The sequence below is a fragment of the Triticum aestivum genome, chromosome 5B, assembly GCF_018294505.1.
Source record: "Triticum aestivum cultivar Chinese Spring chromosome 5B, IWGSC CS RefSeq v2.1, whole genome shotgun sequence".
Taxonomy (NCBI): Eukaryota; Viridiplantae; Streptophyta; class Magnoliopsida; order Poales; family Poaceae; genus Triticum; species Triticum aestivum.
In genome coordinates, this window is record NC_057807.1 from 623,949,160 (window position 1) to 623,961,723 (window position 12,564).

The window sequence follows — 12,564 nt, forward strand, 5'->3', positions numbered from 1 at the left end:
AGCTTGAGCGATGCTTTCTCCTTCGCGAGGCCAGAAATTATATATGTAATTACGATCACGATGAACAAGATGCATAGGATAGAACTTCTGGTGAAATTCCAACTTCAATCGCTTATAATTCCAAGATCTCGTATCATCACATAGCCTATACCATGTCAATGCATCTCCCTTCAAAGATAAAGGGAAGACCTTCCTTTTGACAACATCATCGGGAATACCTGCAAGCTTAAATAATCCACAAACTTCATCCACAAAGATAAGGTGTAAATCGGGATACAATGTTCCATCTCCTGCAAATGGATTAGCTAGCAATTTCTCTATCATACCCGAAGGAATCTCAAAGTGAATATTTTCATAAAGTTCAGTAGGTTGAGGAGCAAGTCTTTGCTCTTCTGGTTGGGGTGAAGATACCCCAAACAAGCCCCTCAAAGGATTAGTTTCCATAGTGACAAGTAACAGAAAATTTCAGCACACTATATAAATGTTTCCTTACCAAGTTCCACTCACCAAAAGCGCTACACTCCCCGGCAACGGCGCCGGAAAAGAGTCTTGATGATCCACAAGTGTAGGGGATCTATCGTAGTCCTTTTGATAAGTAAGAGTGTCGAACCCAACAAGGAGCAGAAGAAAATGATAAGCGGTTTTCAGTAAGGTTTTCTCTGCAAGCACTGCAATTGTAGGTAATAGATAGTTTTGTGATAGGATAAATAGTAACGAGCAACAAGTAAATAAAGTAAATAAAGTGCAGCAAGGTGGCCCAATCCTTTATGTAGCAAAGGATAAGCCTGGACAATTTCTAATAATAATAAAGGAGCTCCCGAGGACACATTGGGAATTATCGTCAAGCTAGTTTTCATCACGTTCATATGATTCGCGTTCGGTACTTTGATAATTTGATATGTGGGCGGACTGGAACTTGGGTACTGCCCTAACTTGGAAAAGCATCCCACTTATGATTAACCCCTATTGCAAGCATCCGCAACTACAAAAGAAGTATTAAGGTAAACCTAACCACAGCATTAGACATATGGATCCATAATAGCCCCTAACGAAGCAACGCATAAACTAGGGTTTAAGCTTCTGTCACTCTAGCAACCCATCATCTACTTATTACTTCTCCATGCCTTCCTCTAGGCCCAAATAATGGTGAAGTGTCATGTAGTCGACGTTCACATAACACCACTAGAGGAAAAGACAACATACATCTCATCAAAATATCGAACGAATACCAAATTCACATGACTACTAATAGCAAGACTTCACCCATGTCCTCAGGAACAAACGTAACTACTCACAAAGCATATTCATGTTCATAATCAGAGGAGTAATAATATGCATAAAGGATCTGAACATATGATCTTCCACCAAGTAAACCAATTAGCATCAACTACAAGGAGTAATCAACACTACTAGCAACCCACAGGTACCAATTTGTGGTTTTGATACAAGATTGGATACAAGAGATGAACTAGGGTTTTGAGAGGAGATGGTGCTGGTGAAGATGTTGATGGAGATTGACCCCCTCCCGATGAGAGGATCGTTGGTGATGACGTTGGTGATGATTTCCCCCTCCCGGAGGGAAGTGTCCCCGACAGAACAGCTCCGCCAGAGCCCTAGATTGATTCCACCAAGGTTCCGCCTCATGGCGGCGGAGTTTCGTCTCGTAAGCTTGCCCACAATTTTTTCCAGGGTAAAAGTGATGATATAGCAGAAGATGGACGCCGGAGGCCCACTAGGAGGCCCAGGAGATAGGGGCGCGCCCTATAGGTGGGGGTGCGCCCCCTGTCTCCTGGACAGGGTGTGGGCCCCCTGGCCTATTTCTTTCACTCAGAAATTCTTATAAATTCCAAAAAGTTGTTTCGTGGAGTTTCAGGACTTTTGGAGTTGTGCAGAATAGGTTTCCAACGTTTGCTCCTTTTCCAGTCAGAATTCCAGCTTCCGGCATTCCCCCTCTTCATGGTAAACCTTGTAAAATAAGAGAGAATAGCCATAAGTATTGAAATATAATGTGTAGTAGTAGCCCATAATGCAATAAATATTGATATAAAAGCATGATGCAAAATGGACGTATCAAGGCTAAACCCTAGAAGCTAGCCTATGATGATTATGAATGTTGTGATCGTCCTCATATGGACCGAACTCTCTGGTTTATATAGACATCGGAGAGGGCTAGGGTTTACATGGAGTCGGTTACAAGGAAGGAAATATAATATCCAAATCGCCAAGCTTGTCTTCCACACAAAGGAGAGTCCCATCCGGACACGGGACGAAGTCTTGAGTCTTGTATCTTCATAGTCCAACAGTCCGGCCAAAGTATATAGTCCGGCTGTCCGGATACCCCCTAATCCAAGACTCCCTCAAGGGGCGACCAGAGTGGTGGAATCTGGGCTGACGGCGACCAGGGGTGGCGACGGAGAGCTCGGACGGGGCGGCGGTGATGGCACATTTGGATGGAGAAGCGACCAAGGGCGATGGCGAGTTCGTCAACGACGGTTAGGATTGATGGGATCTAGGCTTGGCCGTGGTAACGACAGTGCTGGGATTTAGGCGGTTGCGCTTTTGATCGCCATGGTTGAGCGTGAGAGAATGGCGGCTTGGTCATAGGGGGGATGTTTAGGGTGGCGGGGGTGTCGGGGGTAGCCCTTACACATGGTGGGTTGGGAAGGGAACATGTAAGTCATGGCAGATTTTTCTTGGGGTCCGACAAAACATGTATGAACCTCCACCCACGGGTTCACAAGTGAGTATGATTGAGGGCCTCTGTGGCATGAGTTGAGCATAGCTAAGGGGAACCCATAAACTGTACCAAACACCAAATTGGGTTTGGTAGAGAATATCTAGGCCCAAACACATATTATATGTCAACTTTGTCACCTATCTGCCTAGGCCTAGGAAGTGCGCGAAGTCATTTCGAATGTAATGGTAAACTAGTTAATTGCCCGTGCGTTGCAACGGGACACATATATATTTTGATCATTAACATTAATCATTTTTAACATATACCATTAAATGCCTATGCACATCCAAAAATATTGTTTGTTGTATCAATAAACTTCTCTTCATCTTCATTCTCTGTCCACTATCTCCGCCTCCCCAATCCAAGTGCATGACCTCTGTCAATGACACATCCAAGTCGCAATCGTCCCTTTCACCTCCACCCACACACACTTGAAATTTTGAACATGTTAATAAAGCACTTGTGTCATATTTTTGTTTTTTCCTTAGCATCGTCATGGTAAAGTTCCCTCTACCCCTCCCTCTCGCCTCTCTCGCTTTGTAACTTCATAGTATGTATCTCTCACACCCTCCATCTTGCTCCACCTCTCTATCTACCATCCTCCATCCTCCATCCCTCCCCCTCCTCTCCCTCTCCCTGCCACTCCCTCTATTTGACCATACATTTCAAAATGTAACTTGTAAAATACATTATTGTAAGTATGTTTTCAAAATGAAATGTCTTATACTATGGATGACTGGTTTTAATATTGAACCAATACTCTAATACAGTGGGTTGCTCTAATACGCAACCATGTATGCATATGATTAAAGCACATGAGATAAACATACCTCCATTCTCTTCCCGTTAGAAGCGGTTACACTAAAACAATATAATCTGTAATAGAAACCTGCTCAATTTTGTAATATATCTCATTCTTATATTATCTCAACAATATAATGGACATGTGAGAAAGGGAATGAATAGCAAATACACTAAAACAAAGAGGTTACTCGTACAACCGAAACTAAAGTACATCTACTCGATGATGCTTGATTTGGGACAAAGCTTTCGCTAACCCAAATAATTCCATGGAGCCTCAACTTCATCTAATCAATACCAAAGCCTGCTCCATTCTTAATGTTATAGCCACCACCGTGGAAAAATTGGTCAATCAAGTGTTAAGAAATAATAATCATTATTTATTAATATCACCATGATCTATACAAACTTGAATACAAGTGGAGCTACACAAACCCAGCACAAGATGGACTAATTTTAGGTACTGCTGCGCCTATGTTCCCTGATAGCATTTTGGTCCTCCATACTCCATTCTCAGTTAAATGAAGAGGCATCAAAATATGAAGAGACACATAAAAAAGAGCTACCAGCAATATGGTAATGTTGCATTGAAAGAGGACACAACTGAGCATTAAAAGAAAAGAGTGAACACAACCTAAAATCGTTCTGCACTTGCATGAAGATTTGAGGTATCACCAAGAAGATCTTTCATGTTCAAAAACACGAATAATGCCAAATATTAGGAAATTAAAATCACTAAAAAATAATGATGAATTCTTATGCTTGAAATTCCCCTCACAAATTATTAAAAACACACATAGTGTATATACATGCAGTGAAGGAAGTTACATCCTGGAAAACACAGAACTAAATAATAGTACTGAGTAACCTTGTGATACTTTTACATAGAAGAACATAAGAGGATTTAGAATGGTTACTTCTTTTTCATCATAGCTTCTGAAAACAGTATAAGAAAGAGTTAAACCAGAGAAACGCACTGGAATTTTTGGGGTCAACTTTCAGAAATTGACCAGTACGTGGAAGGGATTTTGGATTTTTGAAAAGTTAATACTGAAAACCATCATTGGTCCGTGGAAATAACTATTAATGGCATGAACCAAGAGGCCACCAAAATTGTGAACTATTCAATGCCACTATTAGAAAAGAAATTCCATTAGATAGTACTCCTCTGTAAAGAAATATAAGACCAATATAAATCACTACTTTAGTGATCTAAAAGGTCTTCTATTTCTTTATAGAAGGAGTACATCAGAAAAAATAAGTAGTTGACGCAGTCCATTTTCCGGATGTTCTTTCCTGCATTCATGTAGTAATACGACACGGACAGTGACTGGAGATTCCAATAAAAAAGGAGAGAAAGAAGTAAATGTGAAAGGTAATGTATGAGAACATCATGTAGTACTTACATTTTCTGTAAACATGTTTGAAGATTGTACGGTCAACCATGCCAACGACATTGCAACCTGGTCTGATGTCTCCTCTCACCTACTAAATTCAGCAAGCATAAGTACCTGTATTGGTGCTGTTAGTATGCGTGACACGGGATGTTCATTCCCCGTATGGACAAAAATAAGAGACCATGCTCGAAACTGATGTGGAGACATTCTACAAGAACCTGGTGACATTCTATTGTTCAAGATCAAATCCTTCTCACCCGATTTGTTAACGTGATTAAAAATGCCAGCCTGCATCAACATTATGTCATTACCTATCCCAGCAATTTCAGAAAACAGAGCGTGAGCATCTTGTACAATTTAAAACGATCAATTAAAATACAAGAAATGCAGGGACAGAAATTGCTGAACTTTTAGGTAAGCCAGCGGCTGCTCGTTGTTGTAGGCTTGTAGCCCAGCAGCTCCCATCTACGGTTCTAATGGAGGCAAGGAATTGGGAGAGGGAAGGAACACATGGACGTGAAGCCTCCTCCCACCGGCGATTGGGGTGGCCTGAGATCCCCCCCCCCCCCCCCCCCCCCCCCCGCGCGCGGCTGCCTCCTCCACGGGGATGAACTCCCATGTTCATCGATGGGCTCCCTTTCAGCCGCTTCCTCGTCGACCTTCACGTCCCCACCTTTGATCCCATTCACCAGGGAGGCAGCGCTGCTCTCCATCACAACGAACGAGTCCACGCCGAGATCCCAACCGGATCGTGGTCGCGCCTCTCACCCCATCAACGACCAACATATAGATATAGGATGGGGGAGGGTCTGTGTGTGACGCGGCCGCCGTCACCATGGACGGGGGAAGGAGGTGGCGGCAAATACACGGTCAGCGATACGGGGTAGGGGGCGGGGGGAGACACGCGGAAGGGCCCCGCGGGAAACGACTCGGTTATTCCCTCGTTTTGTTTTGTCGCCGTGGTAATCGCGGGGCGAGGCTGACGAAAGAGAGACGTAAGAGGGGAAACGGAACAGTATGTATATTTTAGGTAGTAGAGAAATCCTATCTCACGCCTATTCAAACAGAAGGGCAAACTACCATGCCTAAAGTCCCGTTTTTTAGCATGGCCTAAAGTCTGTTAGGTTAGGCCCAAGTAGCATAGGGAGTAGAATGGTTCTACCAGTTTTATTCCAATTTCCATTTTGTGTTCATTTTACTTATGATTTCCTTTTATTTCTTCTTTTAATTCTTTTGTTTATTTATTTTTATTATTTTCGTTTACTTTTTCTGTATTTTTTCTTTCATTTCGTTTCTCCTTTTTTCCTTTTCCATTATTCATGTATTCTCTTTTTTTGTTCTCTTTGCCTTTGTTTTTACTTTTTCATTAGTACAAACAACATGTCTTGTGCGCATCCCTAAAAAAACATGTCTTGTGCGTACATGACTTTTTAAAAACAGCATAAATTCTTTCAATACACATTGAACATACATTTGGTACATGGTGAAATCGCATATCGGAACTTATTCGGTCGGCCCAAGATAAGGGGTAAATCGGCCAGTTTATCGGCATATCGGCCGATTTATCGCCATATAGGCTAATTTATCGGCCAATTTATCTTATCGGTCAGACAACAGTAAGCGATAAATCGGCCGATTTATCGAAATATTGGAAGATATCTTGAATAGTATTTAAGTAAATGCACGGTAAATATATTTTTAAACATGATGAAAATTTTATTTACTAAATGTTGAGAGTTTCTTTATAAAGTTTTCATGCATTTTTACATAAGTGTCACATATTTTTAATAAATGGTTTTGTAATTTCCTAATGTTTTAAATCATTTAAAAAATCATACAACTAAGTGATTTTAATTTTAAAAACAATGTAATTTTATATTTAAAACTAAAAAACGAAAAACCAAAACAAACCAAGAAAAGCAACAAAAATCTCTGAAAACAAACTAGGCATTTCCTATTTCGTGTGTGAGTGCTAGATAGTGACACCGCGCGTAACCTCCCGGGCGACCTTTTTGAGCCAGCCCATTTGCACCTTTTAATTCGTTTTCATCCCACTGGTTTTGACAAGGTTCTAGGCCGAATTTCTCGCCTTTTTTTTCTCTCTTGTTAGGTTTACCTTATTTGCTTTCTGTACAGTTTCTCATTTTACAATTTCTGAACATTTTATGAAATCCGGGATATTTTTAGGAAAAATATTTTTTTCTAAAACATGACAGAGTTTTAGAATAAGGCAATATTTTTTCAAATTCAGGATATTCACGAACAATTTCTTTGATTCACAAATATTTATTTTAATACACACAAATTCTTTGGAATCCGAGAACTTTTTTGAAATCACGAACAATTTTGAATCCTAGGAAGACTTTCTTTAAAAGTCATGAACTTTTTTTATGAAATTCGGGAACATTTGTCAATTTGATGAATATTTTCTAAATTCACCTTCATCTTTAACTCATGAACATTTCCTGAAAGATGAGAATATTTTACACGTAACATTTTATTTACTTGGGAGCACTTTTAAATTTGGTAACATGTTTTAAAATTTGCCAAAAAAAATTGTGATATTTTAAAGTTCACAGACTCTTTTAAACAACTGAATTTTTCTTACATTTTTAGAATAAATTTGAATAGGAAACACACCTGAGTAGAAAAAACTGATTAAAAGTACAAGTAAAATAAAGCAGAGTACTCGTGTACGCTAGCCTCATATCCCTTTATTGGGATGGTCCATTAGTGCGGGCACGGAGAAGGCGCGTTTGGTCTCCCCGAATGAAAATCTCATTTCTAGGATTTCTTTTGTTTTTTGCGAATATTTCTATGATGTCTGAACACGCGAGGACTATAAATCTCGGGAGCTCCTATTGAACGCTTACTGCGTCCAACAGCGCGCCGACGCACAGGCAGACCGACATTGGGCTGGCCCAGTCAAAGGCACGAAGCTAACTGTGTTTATTCCACGTAAAAAATCGATGCACGGTTTGAAGAATTCGAACTCGTGATGTAAAGCTCCACAAGTGACGGTAGCCAGTAGAGCGAATGACTGCTAGTGAATAATTTTAGCGCAATATCTATAAGAATTCTCCAGAGCTGGATATTCAATGCAGCCTAATTGTTTACTAAATTGTATATAGTTTTTGAATTATTTGCACAATTTGTCAAAACACGGAGAAGTTTTTGAAACAATGTTAAAAAAATTGAAATTTAGGTACAATTGTATTTGAATAAAGGGGAAAATAAAAACGTGAATGTTGAAATTGTTGAACAATGTTTTTGAAAAATAATAACAATTTATTTGCAATTGAACATTTTTTACAACTCTCTGGACATTTATTGCATTTGCAAAAAAAAACTAAAAATAAGAAAAGATTGAATTTCAGAACAATTTTTGGAATGAGAACAATTTCTGAAATTACTGAACATTTTTATAAAAAAAATTAAATACAAACATTTTCTCAAATTTTGAACAAATTTTGAAATTATAAACTTGGTTGAAATTACCAAATATTTTTTTAAAAGAAACAAACAATGTTTTAGATAAATAACACCAAAAATAACCATTTTCTAAAAAATATCAAAATTTTTAAACCGGAATGCTTTTTGAAATTGTGAACAAATTTCGGTATATTAGAATATTTTTGAAATTATTAAACATTATTTAAAAATGAAAAAAAATACAAGTAAATAAGAGAAACAGAAAAAAAATGAGAAAGAAAAGTGAATAAAAACCAGAATACACAGAAAAAAGCCCGGTCCAGGGAACCTACTAGAAGGTTCCAAAACCGGTTGGGCTCAACGTAAAGCTCGAGTTGGGTCGGCCCATCTCTCGTCGCTAGCATGCATGACGTGTGTGAATCCTCGCCAATTTGCTGAAGCGAACGACGAACAACGAAATCACTAATTGACGAGTACTCCTTCCAAAGATCACTTCCACCTCTCAGGTTGCGACATGTGACGCGTTGCATATGCATCACTTGTTGCAACCTGAAAGTTTTCCCTTTTTTCGTAGGTTCGTTTATTCAAAACGTTTTATCTAAAACCGTGCGTTCAAATCTCGAACCATTTTTCACCGTTGAATTCCTCGTGTCGAGATCTTCAAAACTAGATCCTGTGATGATAGCTTTTGCTGGACTTTTTATTCACGAAAAAACCGAACCGGGAGCATGTTTGTTTTCCTTTCCGGATGCGGTTTCCGAGAGGCACGGCCGTGCCTCTCGCGGAAGCAAATCCGTGCCTCTCATGAAAGAAAAAAGTATGTTTTTTTTCGTTTCCGAGAGGCACGTGCCTCTCATGGAAGCAAAACTGTGTCACTTAAGGAAGCAAAAGGAGAGAAAACACATGTTTTTTTGTTTCCGAGGGGCACGGCCGTGCCTCTCGCGGAAGCAAAATCCTGCCTCCCGCAAAAAAAAAAACGTGTTTTTCCCATTTTCGAGAAGCACGGCCGTGCCTCTCGCGAAAGCAAAACCGTGTCTCTCACGAAAGAAAAAAAATGGAAACAGGTTTTTTTTTCGTTTTCAAGAGGCACGGCCATGCCTCTCGCGGAAGCAAAAGCATGGCTCTCACGAAAGCAAAAAACACGATTTTTCGTGCAAAAAATGGAAAATATTTTTGATGAGGCACGGACTACCAAGATACTAATTCGTGCGTGTAGATGGCCCGATCTTTCACGACGATACTCAATCAACACCTCGTCTCCCTGTTCCTCCTCGTAACCTCCAAGAACAATTTTCACCTGTGTACAAAAATACACAAACGAAAATAATGACCCCCTCGGATCAGCACGTAGGCGTCGATGTGATGATCAACCCTCCGTTGCTAGTAAATTTCACGATGGAAAAATCACAGATAATACACAAGATATGGTCGCCCGTAACTCGGACGTTTTTCTATATATCTCATACCCGGAATAAAACTCAAAACTCCCCTCCTTCACATCGGCCGAAGCCAGCCTTTATATGGCTCACGCTGCAACCAGCTCGGCCTATCTCTAAGGAAGAAAAAATACAAACGTGATCTGGTATATAACTAACCTCAAGTGCACTACCTAACAAAATATATCTACTCCTACCTGCTAGCTTAAAAAGGTAACAACCACGTGAAGGAAGGAAATGGCGTGATTAAATCCATGCAGACCTAAACGTGTAGCACTATGGTGCCAATCCTATTCCATCCAGGAGGTGTACGAAAAATTAGGATGCACCTTGGCACGTACGGGTTCCTCCATAACCTCAGGTTTCTTGCCGTGATGAGCATATACTTCTTGGAAAGGATCTAACTTCTTTTTATTTATCAAACCAAATTGACATATTGGCTTTATGTATGGGCGTGGCTCACAAGGCTTCTGCTGATTGTTTTTCTCTCTATAAATCAATCCTGATTCTCTCATATTGCCTTGTGCAGGTGCACGTACAAGACTCGTAACACATCCATGCATCAATTTATAGTCCAAATAACCAGCTTGATGTGCGCTCATCTTCGCAGCACCAATACCTGGTTCGCATATCATACGTTTCTTGCCATCTTTGCCAGTGTGCAATATATTTGGACAATTCATAATTTTACCAGTATCCTTGATTAGACTCTCCTCGTTCGACTCAGTTGGTTTGAGTTTAGTAGCATCCGCGCTGGATAATATTCTAGACGATGTAGTGTTCATATCATCATCCCTCCCTTGAAACAAAACCGTCCACAGTTTTGAGCCATCTTTCAAAACTTCCTTTTTTGGAAGCTTCATGCTTATAGCGATCACATTGTCCGGCATTGGTTTTAGCACGTGTCGTCTACCATCATGCTTGAATGTATATAGTTTGATTTACCGGCATGCACTGCATCACGATCAAACTGCCATGGTCTTCCCAATAACAACTGACACACGTCCATCGACACGACATCATAATCCACCTTATCAATATAATCTCCAACCGCAAATGTCACACGTACCTTATGTTTAATCTTTAATTTCCCAGAATTATATAGCCATCCCACGTGGTGCGGTTGCGGGTGCCGCCACATGGATAAACCCAATTTTTGCACAAGATCTTTGCTAATGGCATTAGTAAAACTGCCACCATCAATTATCATCTTACATGCACGGTCCTTAATCATGCACTTTGTTTTAAAAACACTCCATCGCTGCCCCTTTGCACCACTATCATCTTGTACCTTCTCCACCGAAAGATTCAACCCCTCTGTTGGTGCATCAACTTCTTCCTTTCTTTCTTCCTGATGTTCTTCTCTTTTTAGCAAACGATTTTTCCAATCTGCCCTGAACACATCCGTTGGCATGGGAACAAAACAAATTTGTTGGCCCTTCCATGATAGAGAGTAACTATTTTTCTTGCAATTCCGAATAGCTCCAACACGTTTGCACCATGAATTACCAAGTAGCAGATGGCATGACACCATGGACACAGGACAAACATGAAAGAATTCCACACAACAATATTTTCCCATATCAAAAAATAGCAAAATCCGATGCGTAATTTTGATTTCACCTTTGAACCACTCCAGCGTGTACGGTCTTCGAAGAGGTGCCATCTTCAGCCCCAATTTTTCCACCACCTCGATGCTCACCATATTGACCGCAGAACCTTCATCGATCGTCAAATTAACACGCCGTTCCTTCACGACGCAACGAGTGTGAAAAAGAACGACCTCGCCGATGCCTTCCTCCTCCATCAATATGTTCTTGCTCAACGCCTTGATGGTCGGCTCCCCAGACGACATTGCCAATTGATCGCCGTGACCAACCTTAGCTCTGAATACCACTTGATGAGGCACGGACTACCAAGATGCTAATTCGTGCGTGTAGATGGCCCGATCTTTCACGACGATACTCGGTCAACACCTCGTCTCCCTGTTCCTCCTCGTAACCTCCAAGAACAATTTTCACCTGTGTACAAAAATACACAAACGAAAATAATGACCCCCTCGGATCAGCACGTAGGCGTCGATGTGATGATCAACCCTCCGTTGCTAGTAAATTTTCACGATGGAAAAATCACAGATAATACACAAGATATGGTCGCCCGTAACTCGGACGTTTTTCTGTATATCTCATACCCGGAATAAAACTCAAAACTCCCCTCCTTCACATCGGCCGAAGCCAGCCTTTATATGGCTCACGCTGCAACCAGCTCGGCCTATCTCTAAGGAAGAAAAAATACAAACGTGATCTGGTATATAACTAACCTCAAGTGCACTACCTAACAAAATATATCTACTCCTACCTGCTAGCTTAAAAAGGTAACAACCACGTGAAGGAAGGAAATGGCGTGATTAAATCCATGCAGACCTAAACGTGTAGCACTATGGTGCCAATCCTAATCCATCCAGGAGGTGTACGAAAATTAGGATGCACCTTGGCACGTACGGGTTCCTCCATAACCTCAGGTTTCTTGCCGTGATGAGCATATACTTCTTGGAAAGGATCTAACTTATTTTTATTTATCAAACCAAATTAACATATTGGCTTTATGTATGGGCGTGGCTCACAAGGCTTCTGCTGATTATTTTTCTCTCTATAAATCAATCCTGATTCTCTCATATTGCCTTGTGCAGGTGCACGTACAAGACTCGTAACACATCCATGCATCAATTTATAGTCCAAATAACCAGCTTGATGTGCGCCCA